Source organism: Camelus ferus, chromosome 19, assembly GCF_009834535.1.
Source record: "Camelus ferus isolate YT-003-E chromosome 19, BCGSAC_Cfer_1.0, whole genome shotgun sequence".
Taxonomy (NCBI): domain Eukaryota; kingdom Metazoa; phylum Chordata; class Mammalia; order Artiodactyla; family Camelidae; genus Camelus; species Camelus ferus.
In genome coordinates this window covers 7,894,069-7,904,545 of record NC_045714.1, presented here as the reverse complement: position 1 = coordinate 7,904,545, position 10,477 = coordinate 7,894,069, and the positions used below count along the sequence as shown (strand labels likewise).

At 47.9% G+C, this 10,477-nt stretch overlaps 1 protein-coding gene across 12 annotated transcripts in view; it reads right to left on the bottom strand.

Annotated features, from left to right (window-relative positions):
• TSHZ2 (teashirt zinc finger homeobox 2) overlaps positions 1–10,477 on the bottom strand; it is a 410,600-nt gene that overhangs the window by 148,871 nt on the left and 251,252 nt on the right. Inside the window, exon 3 of one of the 12 annotated variants that reach the window (XM_032461394.1) lies at positions 6,346–6,356. The exons of the other annotated variants lie outside the window; for them this stretch is intronic. The gene's annotated coding sequence lies outside the window, so the exon portion shown is untranslated. Of the gene's footprint in view, positions 1–6,345; positions 6,357–10,477 lie in introns of those variants that run through there. 12 annotated transcript variants of the gene reach the window in all.

Here is a 10,477-nt window from a genome sequence, read left to right as displayed (position 1 = left end):
ATGACTGTATCACCTGGGAACTTCTTAGAAATTCAATATTATCTTGCTCCATCCAAAATCTACTGAATCTGACACTCTAGGGCTGGGGCTCAGCCATCTGGGTTTTGACAAGCCCCCCTCCCCACTCACCAGTGATTCTGGTGCACATTCAAGTTTGAGAACCACTGGCTTGACGTATTACCTTGATTATCTTTTTCAACCCTCTTTATTGCCCCTCAAGGTAGGACAGTTATCCCCATTTTATAGATGAAGAAACTCATCTTAGAGAGGACACTTGCTCTTACTACTAGCGAGCAGTGCAGCTGGAGTCAAACCCAGGCAGCCTGACCCACAAAACCTCTTCAGTGCTCCCCAGCGAGGGTGGACCCAGCCGCTCAGCATCCCTGTTCCCCAGCAGAGTGCCTGGCTCCCGTTCCAGGGGGCTGGCAGAAGCAGAAACGCTGCCTCACGTCCTGTTGCCTTTTTGCTGATTCCTAGTAAGCCTTAGGACACATTTTTCAACCTCCAGAACTTTCCACTTGAAATTTTTTTTGAAAAAAAAAAAAAAAAGGCAGCTACATTGCAGAATCCCAGCTAATCCACTCAGGTGCACTAGGGTCCTGGAGATGGCTGAGCACACTGATGAGGAATTTGTGATCATCTGCCTGCAACCTCCTCTCTTGAAAGTCACCCCATTCCAAGCTCCCTTTTTTGTGCACTGCGTTTCTTCCCAGTTAATACCATGTGGTTACAGATGCCACTTTGCTTGCAGTGATTTCTAAGGAGTCGCTAATGTTCAGTTGTAATTTCCCATTTCAGAAGCGAAAATGGCTCATCACACTCGCCACAAGGGCCTCTCTACAATGATACATAATTTAAAAATTAACACAAGGACAGAGGAGACTCTGCATTTTTGAACTAGGAACTTAGAGATTCAGAGGTTAAAACTTGATAAGGTGAGCTCAAGGAATCAGATGTGTTATTAAAGCAAATGCCTCTGTTCCTGACTTCAAAGCCTTTTCTAGCATCCTCCAGTTCACGTGGACTTGTCAAAGTGCAAGCCCACAAACGGCATATTTATATTAGGGTATTTTCTCTCCATTGTTAGGAACATCCTCTAATTCCTGACACAAAACTTTCCGATATAAACCACGCTGTCGGAAAGCAAGCAAAGCAGAAAAAAAATCAATGCTGGATTTCTAACAGGGGCCAAACAGACCTGAACAGCAAGACCGACAACCGCTTACAGCAATCCTCTGGGGGGAGCAGGGAACCCAGGGCTGTGTTTACAGCATCATCGGCTCTGGGAGGAGATGGACCCATATTTTGGAAAGGAGAATACACAGCCTGCCTGTCTTCAGGGAAGGGGCCAGGACCAGGGTAGGGGGGAAGAAAAGACAGGGAAAGAGAAAGTGAGCTGGGGCAAGAAGAAAACATAGGATGATGCTTTTGCAAGCATAACACTCAAAATGCTTTGGTGTTTGTATTGGTTCAACCATTCATGGCCTTGTGACCAATTCGTTTCCCGGTCTGCTCCAGCATCAAATGGTTACAATTATGGATTGCAAATTTATTGACATTTGACATCTCCATCAGCCTTCCTCTGATCAACAGAACTCTCTGCCTCCAAACTGAATAATTACAGAAGATTTCAGCAGTCACGGGGATGCCAAAAAGGTCATTAAATCATCTTGAAAAAACAACGTGTTCCTCCCTTTCATCCTGCCACTAAATCTTCCGTCGGAGTTGGGACCACCTAGCGTCGATGCTCAGAGGAGGGGGGGCTGAATCACAGGATGGAGAGAGGAATTAAATTAGGATTGAAAAATAGGAAGACGAGCACAGCGGGGACCTCTCGTTTTGTGTTTCATAATTCCTAGAGAAGCGTAAAAACTGTGGTTTACTTTTATCAAAATGGACTCATCTTAGCACGCAGGCAGTGATGGCATGCTTGGGAGCTGAGGCCGGTCTGGGGAGCTTTGGGAAGAGCAGTCGTTCCCAGGTCCTCTGAAGCCCCCTCAGGGCCCTGCGATGTGAAGCCGACAGAGTGTGTCCAGACCCCAACGTGTCTTCTTCGCCCAGCATCCCTTCTCCTTCCTAGACAAGCACGGTTCTGAGGCCCTGCTGATTCCTCCCATGCCCACTGCCCCCACTGCAGCCCAGACGCCATCACCTACTGTCCCCGCTCCACCCCACAGCCTCCTCACTGGCCTTCCGCCTCTGGGATGGTCCCCCTCACGCCTCCACACTCTAAAAGAGAACGTAGGTCATGCCACTCGCCCATTTACTCCCTTTAATGGTTTCCCATTGGGCTTTAGGGAAAAAGCCCCAGGTTCTTAGGATGTTCTACAAAGCCCTGATGCCCTCTCTCCTGCCCCATGACCCACCCCGCTCCTCCAGCCCCCGCTGCCCACGATCTGCCTCCCTCTGAATCAGACACACCAGCCCTCTTCCCGTTTTCCTGCCGCTTGTCCCACGCCCAGCTCCTTCTCAACCTCCTCATCTCATTCCCTTGACCCCCCAACCCCTATTTAAAGTAGGTGGCCTTGTCACAGTCCCCCGCACTGCCCCGTATGTCCTTGGCAGCCCGTCATTCTTAGAAATGATCGACTTCTAATTTTCTGCTCAGTAAATGTTAGGCATTAGGATTATTATCAATCCGTGTCTTCTGACTGGGATGCAAGGTCCAGGCTTCTGTTATCCTCAGGGGGAGCCCAGCACTTAGGACATGCTGGTGCAGAGCAAGCCGATGGACGAACGGATGACTGAACGGAGGGCCCTGAGCCTCCCGCCGCAGAGAACGCAGAAATCCACTCATCAGCTGAAGGCATCAATCCATCGACGCTGCTCCCATGGGTACTGGCACCTCTGGAAAAGCGTTTCTCAGTCCCGATGCAGAGGCCTCATGGTAGGGTCAGTCCTCTGGACAAACCATATCTGCAGTGGGCTGGGAATGTTTCTCGCTCCCTCATACTTTTCCAGGCTGTGCAAAGCCTGAAGATGTCTTCACATTGGGCTTCCCTTATGTGCTGGGCTCTGTGCTTCATCTGTGATCTGCCTCCCTGATGAGTGACACAGGCATTACTGTCAAGTCACACATGGGGGATTTCCAAGGGGCCCTTGGCTATGGTCACCTTCTAGATACCTACGTTTCCTTCCTTCCTTCCTTCCTTCCTTCCTCCCTTCCTTCCTTCCTTCCTCTTTTCCTTCCTTCCCCCCAATATTTATAGAGTCTGACTGATGAGCGAATCAGATATAGCCCTGCCTTCTAGGAGCTTAGAGGCGGGCATGGACTTTATGTCCACTGTAAACTGGCGGCTCAGGTAAAAGTCCTGTGCTCCACCACTTCCCAGCCCTGCAGACTCAACGTCATGGGAACGACGTTAAAATATGTCAATAAAGCAAGCCTTTCTTGAACATCTGTCTCTCTGAGTCTCACTAGACGTAGTTGACACACCCAGGTAGAAGCTGTCATCTGTATAAGCATCCATCTGCCAGCCTCCCTGCCCCCTCCGCCTCCTCTCTCTCCGTATTACCCCCAAACCGGGCTCCAACCGCGCCAGGTGAGGTGTGTTTCCTGGGATGAACACCCGCTCACTCGCAGGGCCTCGCTCCTGCCATCCCGCCTTCCCCTTCTTCCGCACCCGGCAGGCTCCTCCTCATCGCCCCAGACTCAGCCTCCATCCCTGCTCGTTTGCTTGGCCAGACTTCCTTCGGCCCTCGCGTCTCCCACGGTCCAGCACCTTCCCTGCGACAGCGCTGAGCTCGGTGTCAGCCCTGGTGTCGTGGTGCCGTCTGTCTCATGCGGCCCGTCCGCACCGGCCTGCCCGCCGCGCCGCCGTCCTTCTAGCGCGCAGGCGGCGTTCAGTCTGCAGCGACTGCTGCCATGTCTGTCTTCTCCCGGTGGAGGTTCCTGAGACAGCACACGTGACTCGGTTCCAGCACATTCTAACTGCTGTGGTTGCTGTTCTCATTCTGACTGTAGACACGTTCACCCCACTCGGATCTAGGAGCGCTGCTTTGCAACAGCGATGGGCGACATTCTCTTTAATTGAGGATTTTTTTTGTGTGTCTGATGCTGTAATAAGAGGACACTCAGTAGGTTTCAAAAATGTTATCTTTGGTGTATATATATATATACATAGAGAGAGAGAGAGAGAGCGAGAGAGAGAGAGAGCGCACGTGCGCGCTCGAGAGAGATATACTACTACTCAGCCATAAAAAGAATAAAATAATGCCACTTGTACAACATGGATGGACCTGGAGATTGTCACACCAAGTGAAGTATGCCAGATAGAGACCATATGATATCACTTAGATGTGGAATATTAAAATAAAAAAAGGACACAAGTGAACTTATTTACAAAACAGAGACAGGCTCACAGGCATAGAAAACAAACTTTTGGTTACCAGGGGAGAACGGTGTAGGGGTGGTGGTGCTGGAGGGGTAATTTGGGAGTTTGGGATTAGCAGATAGATACTAACCACTAGGTATAAAATAGGTAAACAGCAAGGTCTTACTTATAGCACAGGGATTCCATACCTTGTAATAGCCAGTAATGAAAAAGAACATATATATACATATGTACAACTGAATCACTATGCTGTACCAGAAATTAACACAGCATTGTCAACCGACTATACTTTAAAAAAAAAAATATATAAAAAGAAAAAAAAATGTTATCCTCGTAACACGTGGTGAGGCCAGCCTACGTGTGGCCACTCTACAGAAGAGGTGCCCGAGGGTCAGAGAGTTGATGTGACCTGCGCCAGGTCTCTCAGCTAAAAAGTGGAGGCCCAGCCCCGAGGCCCGGCCTCAGCAGCGCAGGGCCCATGCTCTTCCTCACCGAGCTCAGCTGCCACGTGCCTGCTTCATGGGTTTCTAGGCACCAGGAAGCCTCTGTCTCCTGAGACTTCGTGACAGGCCTTCCCTCCACTTCCGAAGTCCCCTCACTTTCCATCCTGTTGCATTTCTGGGATGTCGAGGGCCCGACTGGTCTTTGACTCCTAAGCCAGAGCAAACACTGTCCAATAGGGGCCCATCTCCATGGTTACCGTGCACAGAAAATCCACAGGAAGGCAGCTAAGGGGGAAGTGGAGGCCACGGCAAATACGGGGGGAGGCGGGAGTCATAAACAATTAAACATGACAAAATTCTCTGGTGAACAAAAATAGAATTATTTGACTGTGAAATCGAGTAATGTAGCATTGAAAATAACATAACCTGAAACATCATTTTTTTCTCCATAGATGAAAAAATACCAGACAAAACCATGCACACTCAAAGTGCCAATTTGCTGGAGGGCCCGAGTGGTAGAAAGTTGTCTAAGTTGAGGATTTGAGCTTTCAGAACTTTTTTTTCCCCCATTCATCTACACTCCCATGCAAATAACTTGTGGTCGGTGTTCCCATCTTACACTTTGGTGTAGCATCCAATACAATTTAACCCAGGGGATACCAGACAGGTGATGGGAGAATTTTGGTCCAAGATGCTAGCTTGAGGTAAATGGTCCTTTGTCCACACTTGGTCTCCTGCTCTGCCGCTCACTAGCTGTGTGGTGCTGTGGACCACATCCCCTTTCGGAGGGCTGGTTTCTTCACCCGCAAGCTGGGTGTGATCACAGTGCATTCTCTATAGAGCTTAGGGTCAGGATTGACTGAGATGATATACATAAAAGGCCTAGCACCATAGCCGGGGTACTGTCAATGCGCAATGAACGTGAATCCTCTGTCAACACCAGTGACAACAAGGACCATAGTGAGTGATGGTGGACGCACGCCAGGCGCTATGTCAAGCCCTCTTCTACCACATTCGTCATCATCATCACCAGCAACATCATCATCTGCACTGAAATGCACTGAGGACCCATGCAGATCTTCCTACGCATGACCCAGCCCCAGCGATGCTGGACTGAAGCAGATGGCATTTTTCAAGGTAGCTGGTGGCGGGGGGGAGGGGGGGGGAGCAGTCAGAGGGGAAGGAAGGCAGGTTAATGCTCTATTCTGTCCTTTCTCAGGGGCGACCAAACAGCACCCGGTACTTCTGTTTCTCCCCTCAGAGCTGTTTTAGTTAAATCCACCCTCGCAGTCTCTCCTAATTTCTTCAAATCAAATGGCACAATCCACCCCACGTCTCGATTTAAACCCTAAGCAAACACAAGAGGATTTTTTGGAGGCAGGTGATCAAGTGGGGCGTAGAGAAAGGGGAGTGAAGGTGTCGAGCGCTTGTTCTGCGGCCAGACCCCGTGCCCAGCCCTGCCCAGAACGGAGCGTGTGCTGTTTTACCACATCCTGGGCACAAGCCAAGCGGGGAGAAGAGGAGCCGCACCGCCCGCCACCCGGTCTGGGCCAGTCCCTCTCATCAATCTGGACGTAGCCTACTTTTTGGAGTTTTCATAGCACCGGTAGGAGATGAGCCCCACAGAAGGACCCTCCATCCTTAAACCTACCACATGCTTCCTGCCAGTAGAAGAACAAACAAACAAAGGAATAAAGACTATTCCAGGGAAACAATCACCACCACGTTCCGCAGAGCCTTGGATTCCTGGGCTTTGGGAAATGAACGTTCTCAACAGCGGCACAAAGTTCTTGAAAAGCCCCAACTGTGACATGCGCCCTGGGCTCCTGGCAGCCCCTTTTCCTATCAGGTGAGCCTCGCGTAACATGTACACTGGATTTAGTCGGAGAACATGACCCACAGCGATTTTCAACAAACTCCTGGCCTTTCAGAGGAAGAGCCGGGGAAGGAAGCCCAGCACACCACATCCTCTTCTATTTTGGTTCCCTTCACGCACTTGGCTATCTCTGTGGCCCACATATCATTTAACAAACTGCCCTGCGATTCTTGCAGGGCGTGGCGTCGTGACTGATTTAAAATCCCCGCATTGCTAAAACTGCATTGTTCTTCATCAAGTTGAGTCATTTTTATGTGAAGTGTCACGCTCCCTAACAAATAACTCCTGCCAGACAAATCAAGTTCCTCGTCTTAGAGCCGCGGCTAAATAGTTTATAGCTTTAATCTGCTCACCGAGGTGTGCAGTCTATGACAGTAATTATAAATGCAAGGAGAAATTATAGCTGAATGCTTTAACTGCATTAGGAGCCGTTTGATGAACAATCATGAGCGCCTGCTCATTTCCAACAATAGAGGGCAAGTTGGTGTCAGTGCATTAGAAAGATTTCAGTTCTGCATGGCTTTTTCTCTCATTTGCCACGGAATGTCACTTGTCTCCTATAAAGTAGAAAAAAAGCACCATGGAAAGCTTTAAACTTGATCGTTAAAAAAAAAAAAAGACAAAGAGAGAAATGCAGGAGAAAACTGTTTATCATGATGACTTCTGTTTTTTCTTTCTTTTTTTTTCCTCCTGTTTTGTTTGGCGGAAGATTCAGTTTCAAATTAGTTCGTTGAAGGTAACTGCTTGTTTACTTACTAGGAGCCTTAAAAAATAATCCCACCTGAAGCCATTGTTGAAAAATCTTTATAGAGAAAGACTTGTTTCAATGAAGGGCGAGTTCAAAATCCGCCCAGGCAGAGGCTCTAATGATGGTGTGGGTCTCCACCAGACCCTGCTCTCTGTATCTACCTAAGCTAATGACACAATTTAGCTCTTTATTTTCCCCTCCTCACTTTTGCAGAAAGACGTTTTTAATTTAGCTGAAGAATTACTCAAATGTATTTTAAAGACATAAATCCATATAAAAAATATGAGCTAATTAAAACATTGCACTCCCTGTCGCTCATGGATTTTCAATTTAGCGAAAGAAAAAAGAATTGCATCTGGTTAAATGAAAAGATGATACTGATGGCAGATTGAAGTAAATGAAAAATAATGTTACTCTATATTAAAGCACCAAATTATACACGTCAGGATTGAGCATTCAGAAGTCCAAATGGGGGAAAGTGCAATGGAGATGGCGATGCACTGATGCAAAAAAGCCCGATCGCGCAGATGAAAGGAGGACGTGAGCAGAGATGAGGCGTTCGTTTCTCGCCGAGTGAGAAATGCTGCGGATCCTGGCTGACCCTGTTTCCGAATTCTCATTTTGCTTCCCCTAAATGAGAGTCAGGATGAGGATTTAAAAAAAAAAATCTCACATATCTATTTTCACTGGAATTTGGGTCATTTCCTGGTGAGAGGCTGCATGGTGAATGGATGATCACATGATGGAGCGAGGAAATGGTAACAGAGAGTGAGGATGAGATGCTTCACCCCCAGGTCAGTCCTGGGCCCCGCTGTCCCCAAGGAGAGCCCTACCTCACCTCTCAACTCTTCTACTACATTTTACAGACTTTACTTCTAAACTGTTGGATGTATACTTGGCCTTGGGTAGCACCTAGAAGCCATCAGGCAAGACGGAGGAGAAGCCAAGAGGCAGAAGAGACCTGATGAATGTTGGGCAGTCCCGGGTTCAAATCCCACCTCTGCGCTTCCTGTGTGTCCTTAGACAAATCATGAAATCCTCTGGGCCCTCTGCAAACTCAGGATGATGTGAATCCCCACGCCCGGCTTACACAGAGGCCAGGGGCTGGTAGTCTCCCTGTCACTCCTTTCATTATAATTAAATAGTTTAGGTCGCACTTTCCTTGGGGCCACCTGCCTAGGTATTAATTAGCTCAACTGGGGAACACTACAAGTTCAACTGAGGCTGAAAAACACGGTAGAAGCCTGTAGACACTGCCTGGAACTAACTTTCCTTGTGAACCTACTACGTACCAGGCTTAATGGAAAAGAATTCCATACATTTACTTAACTTAGTTCTCACAACTCTTCTATGAGGGGAGAATTATGTCCACATTTCTTTCATATACACAGAAGTGGGGGGCGTATCTGAGAGACAGTGGGCGAGATAGGGTTTGAACGGAGCCCGAGGGCTGCGGCAGCCCTAACTCAGCTGCCCCTGGTACCCGCGTTCCCTCCTCGGCTTCCCCCGGGGCTGGGCAGGGGCCCCTCCTGTGTGCTCCACGCAGCGTTTACCCCGGAGCTGCCCGTCGACGTGTCTGCCACTGGCCTCAAAGGCAGACTCCTGTCCTGGTCACTGGGTTATTCCCTGGGATTAGCACAGTGCTCGGCACGGAGTGGTGGCTCTCTGGATACGTGATAATGAAGGAGGCTCAGAGATGGCGGGAATTTGAGAAACTCATGCAGAATCTCTATGCTTTCTCTTCCTCCCCTGCAACACGGTTGAATCAACCCCTACCTCATAGGGCTGTTCGTGGGAATCCAGGGAAACCACGTGGGCGATGTGCTTGCTGCAGGCCCGGCGCATTTGGCTACGACCATCAGCACGACTGTCAGGTCGCCATGATACACCCTTTGCGGATAGAGTCTAGTGCACAGTAAAGCACAACCAATATTTGTTGGAAGATGAATGGAACGCATGGAGGGAGGACAGGAAGGAAGGAAAGATGGGAGGGAGGGAGGAAGGCAAAAAGGAGGAAAGGAAGGAAAGACTATTTACTGGATAAAGGCAAGGCTGATGCCTCTGCCGGACACGAGTTAGTCCTGCTCATTTTGTCCTCGCCAGGCTGCCATATAACCCGCGCTGTTAGGGTCGCCAGCTTTAACAAATAAAAATACAGAATGCCCAGTTAAATTTGAATCTCAGATAAACAATGGACACTTTTTTTTTTTTAGTGTAAATATGATCCATGCAACATTTGGGACATGCTTATTCTAAAAACTTGCCATTTACTCAAAATTCTAATCGAACTGAACATCCTGCATTTTATCTGGGAACCTTACACGCTATTCACCCTGAACGTGGATTTTTATCAAATCATCCACCACAAAGGTGGCAGCTTATTGGACTAGAATTCATTCCCACCACCAATTTCAAGGCCAGGTGTGCTGCCAAACTTGTACACTGCATTATGCGGTAATGACTATCATTTCAAGTCCTTATGCATTTTAGACTCACTGATTCGCTCTCTGTTTAATTTCTATTACTCAAGAGCAGGTGGGTTTTAAAGGTATATACAAATACCTATTGAAATTGTTTTAGATGACTTATGCCCTACAATAGGGATGCATAGTGAACATTTTCCAATTAATTTTTAATGAAAAGTCGCTTTTAATATTTGGCCAACAATTTTGCAGGATTTAAGACATATCTAAGAAAAGAAAGAAAATTCAGGTCAAAATCCACATCTTACACAGAATGTAGATACGGTGAAGCTCCCAAATTCTCCATAAAATCTTGACCATGCTTCCTAAAATGACATGTCATTTTGTACAATTTGTGCTATCATGCATACCAACTAAAATTAGAGTCCCGGGTAGCAGTGGTCGCATTTTGTGATCATTTAAAAACATATATGCATAATTCTAAAGCAGCGGGCAAGGTTTTGCATGAATACAGTTCTAAGAGTACTGTAGGGTGGAGGAATTCTTTTCCAGGCGTCCAAAGCCTCAGAAAGCCACCTTCTGTGCAGCTGTGGAAACCATTCAGGCAGACTGCAATATACTTAGTATCAACACAAACACCTGCACCGGCACCA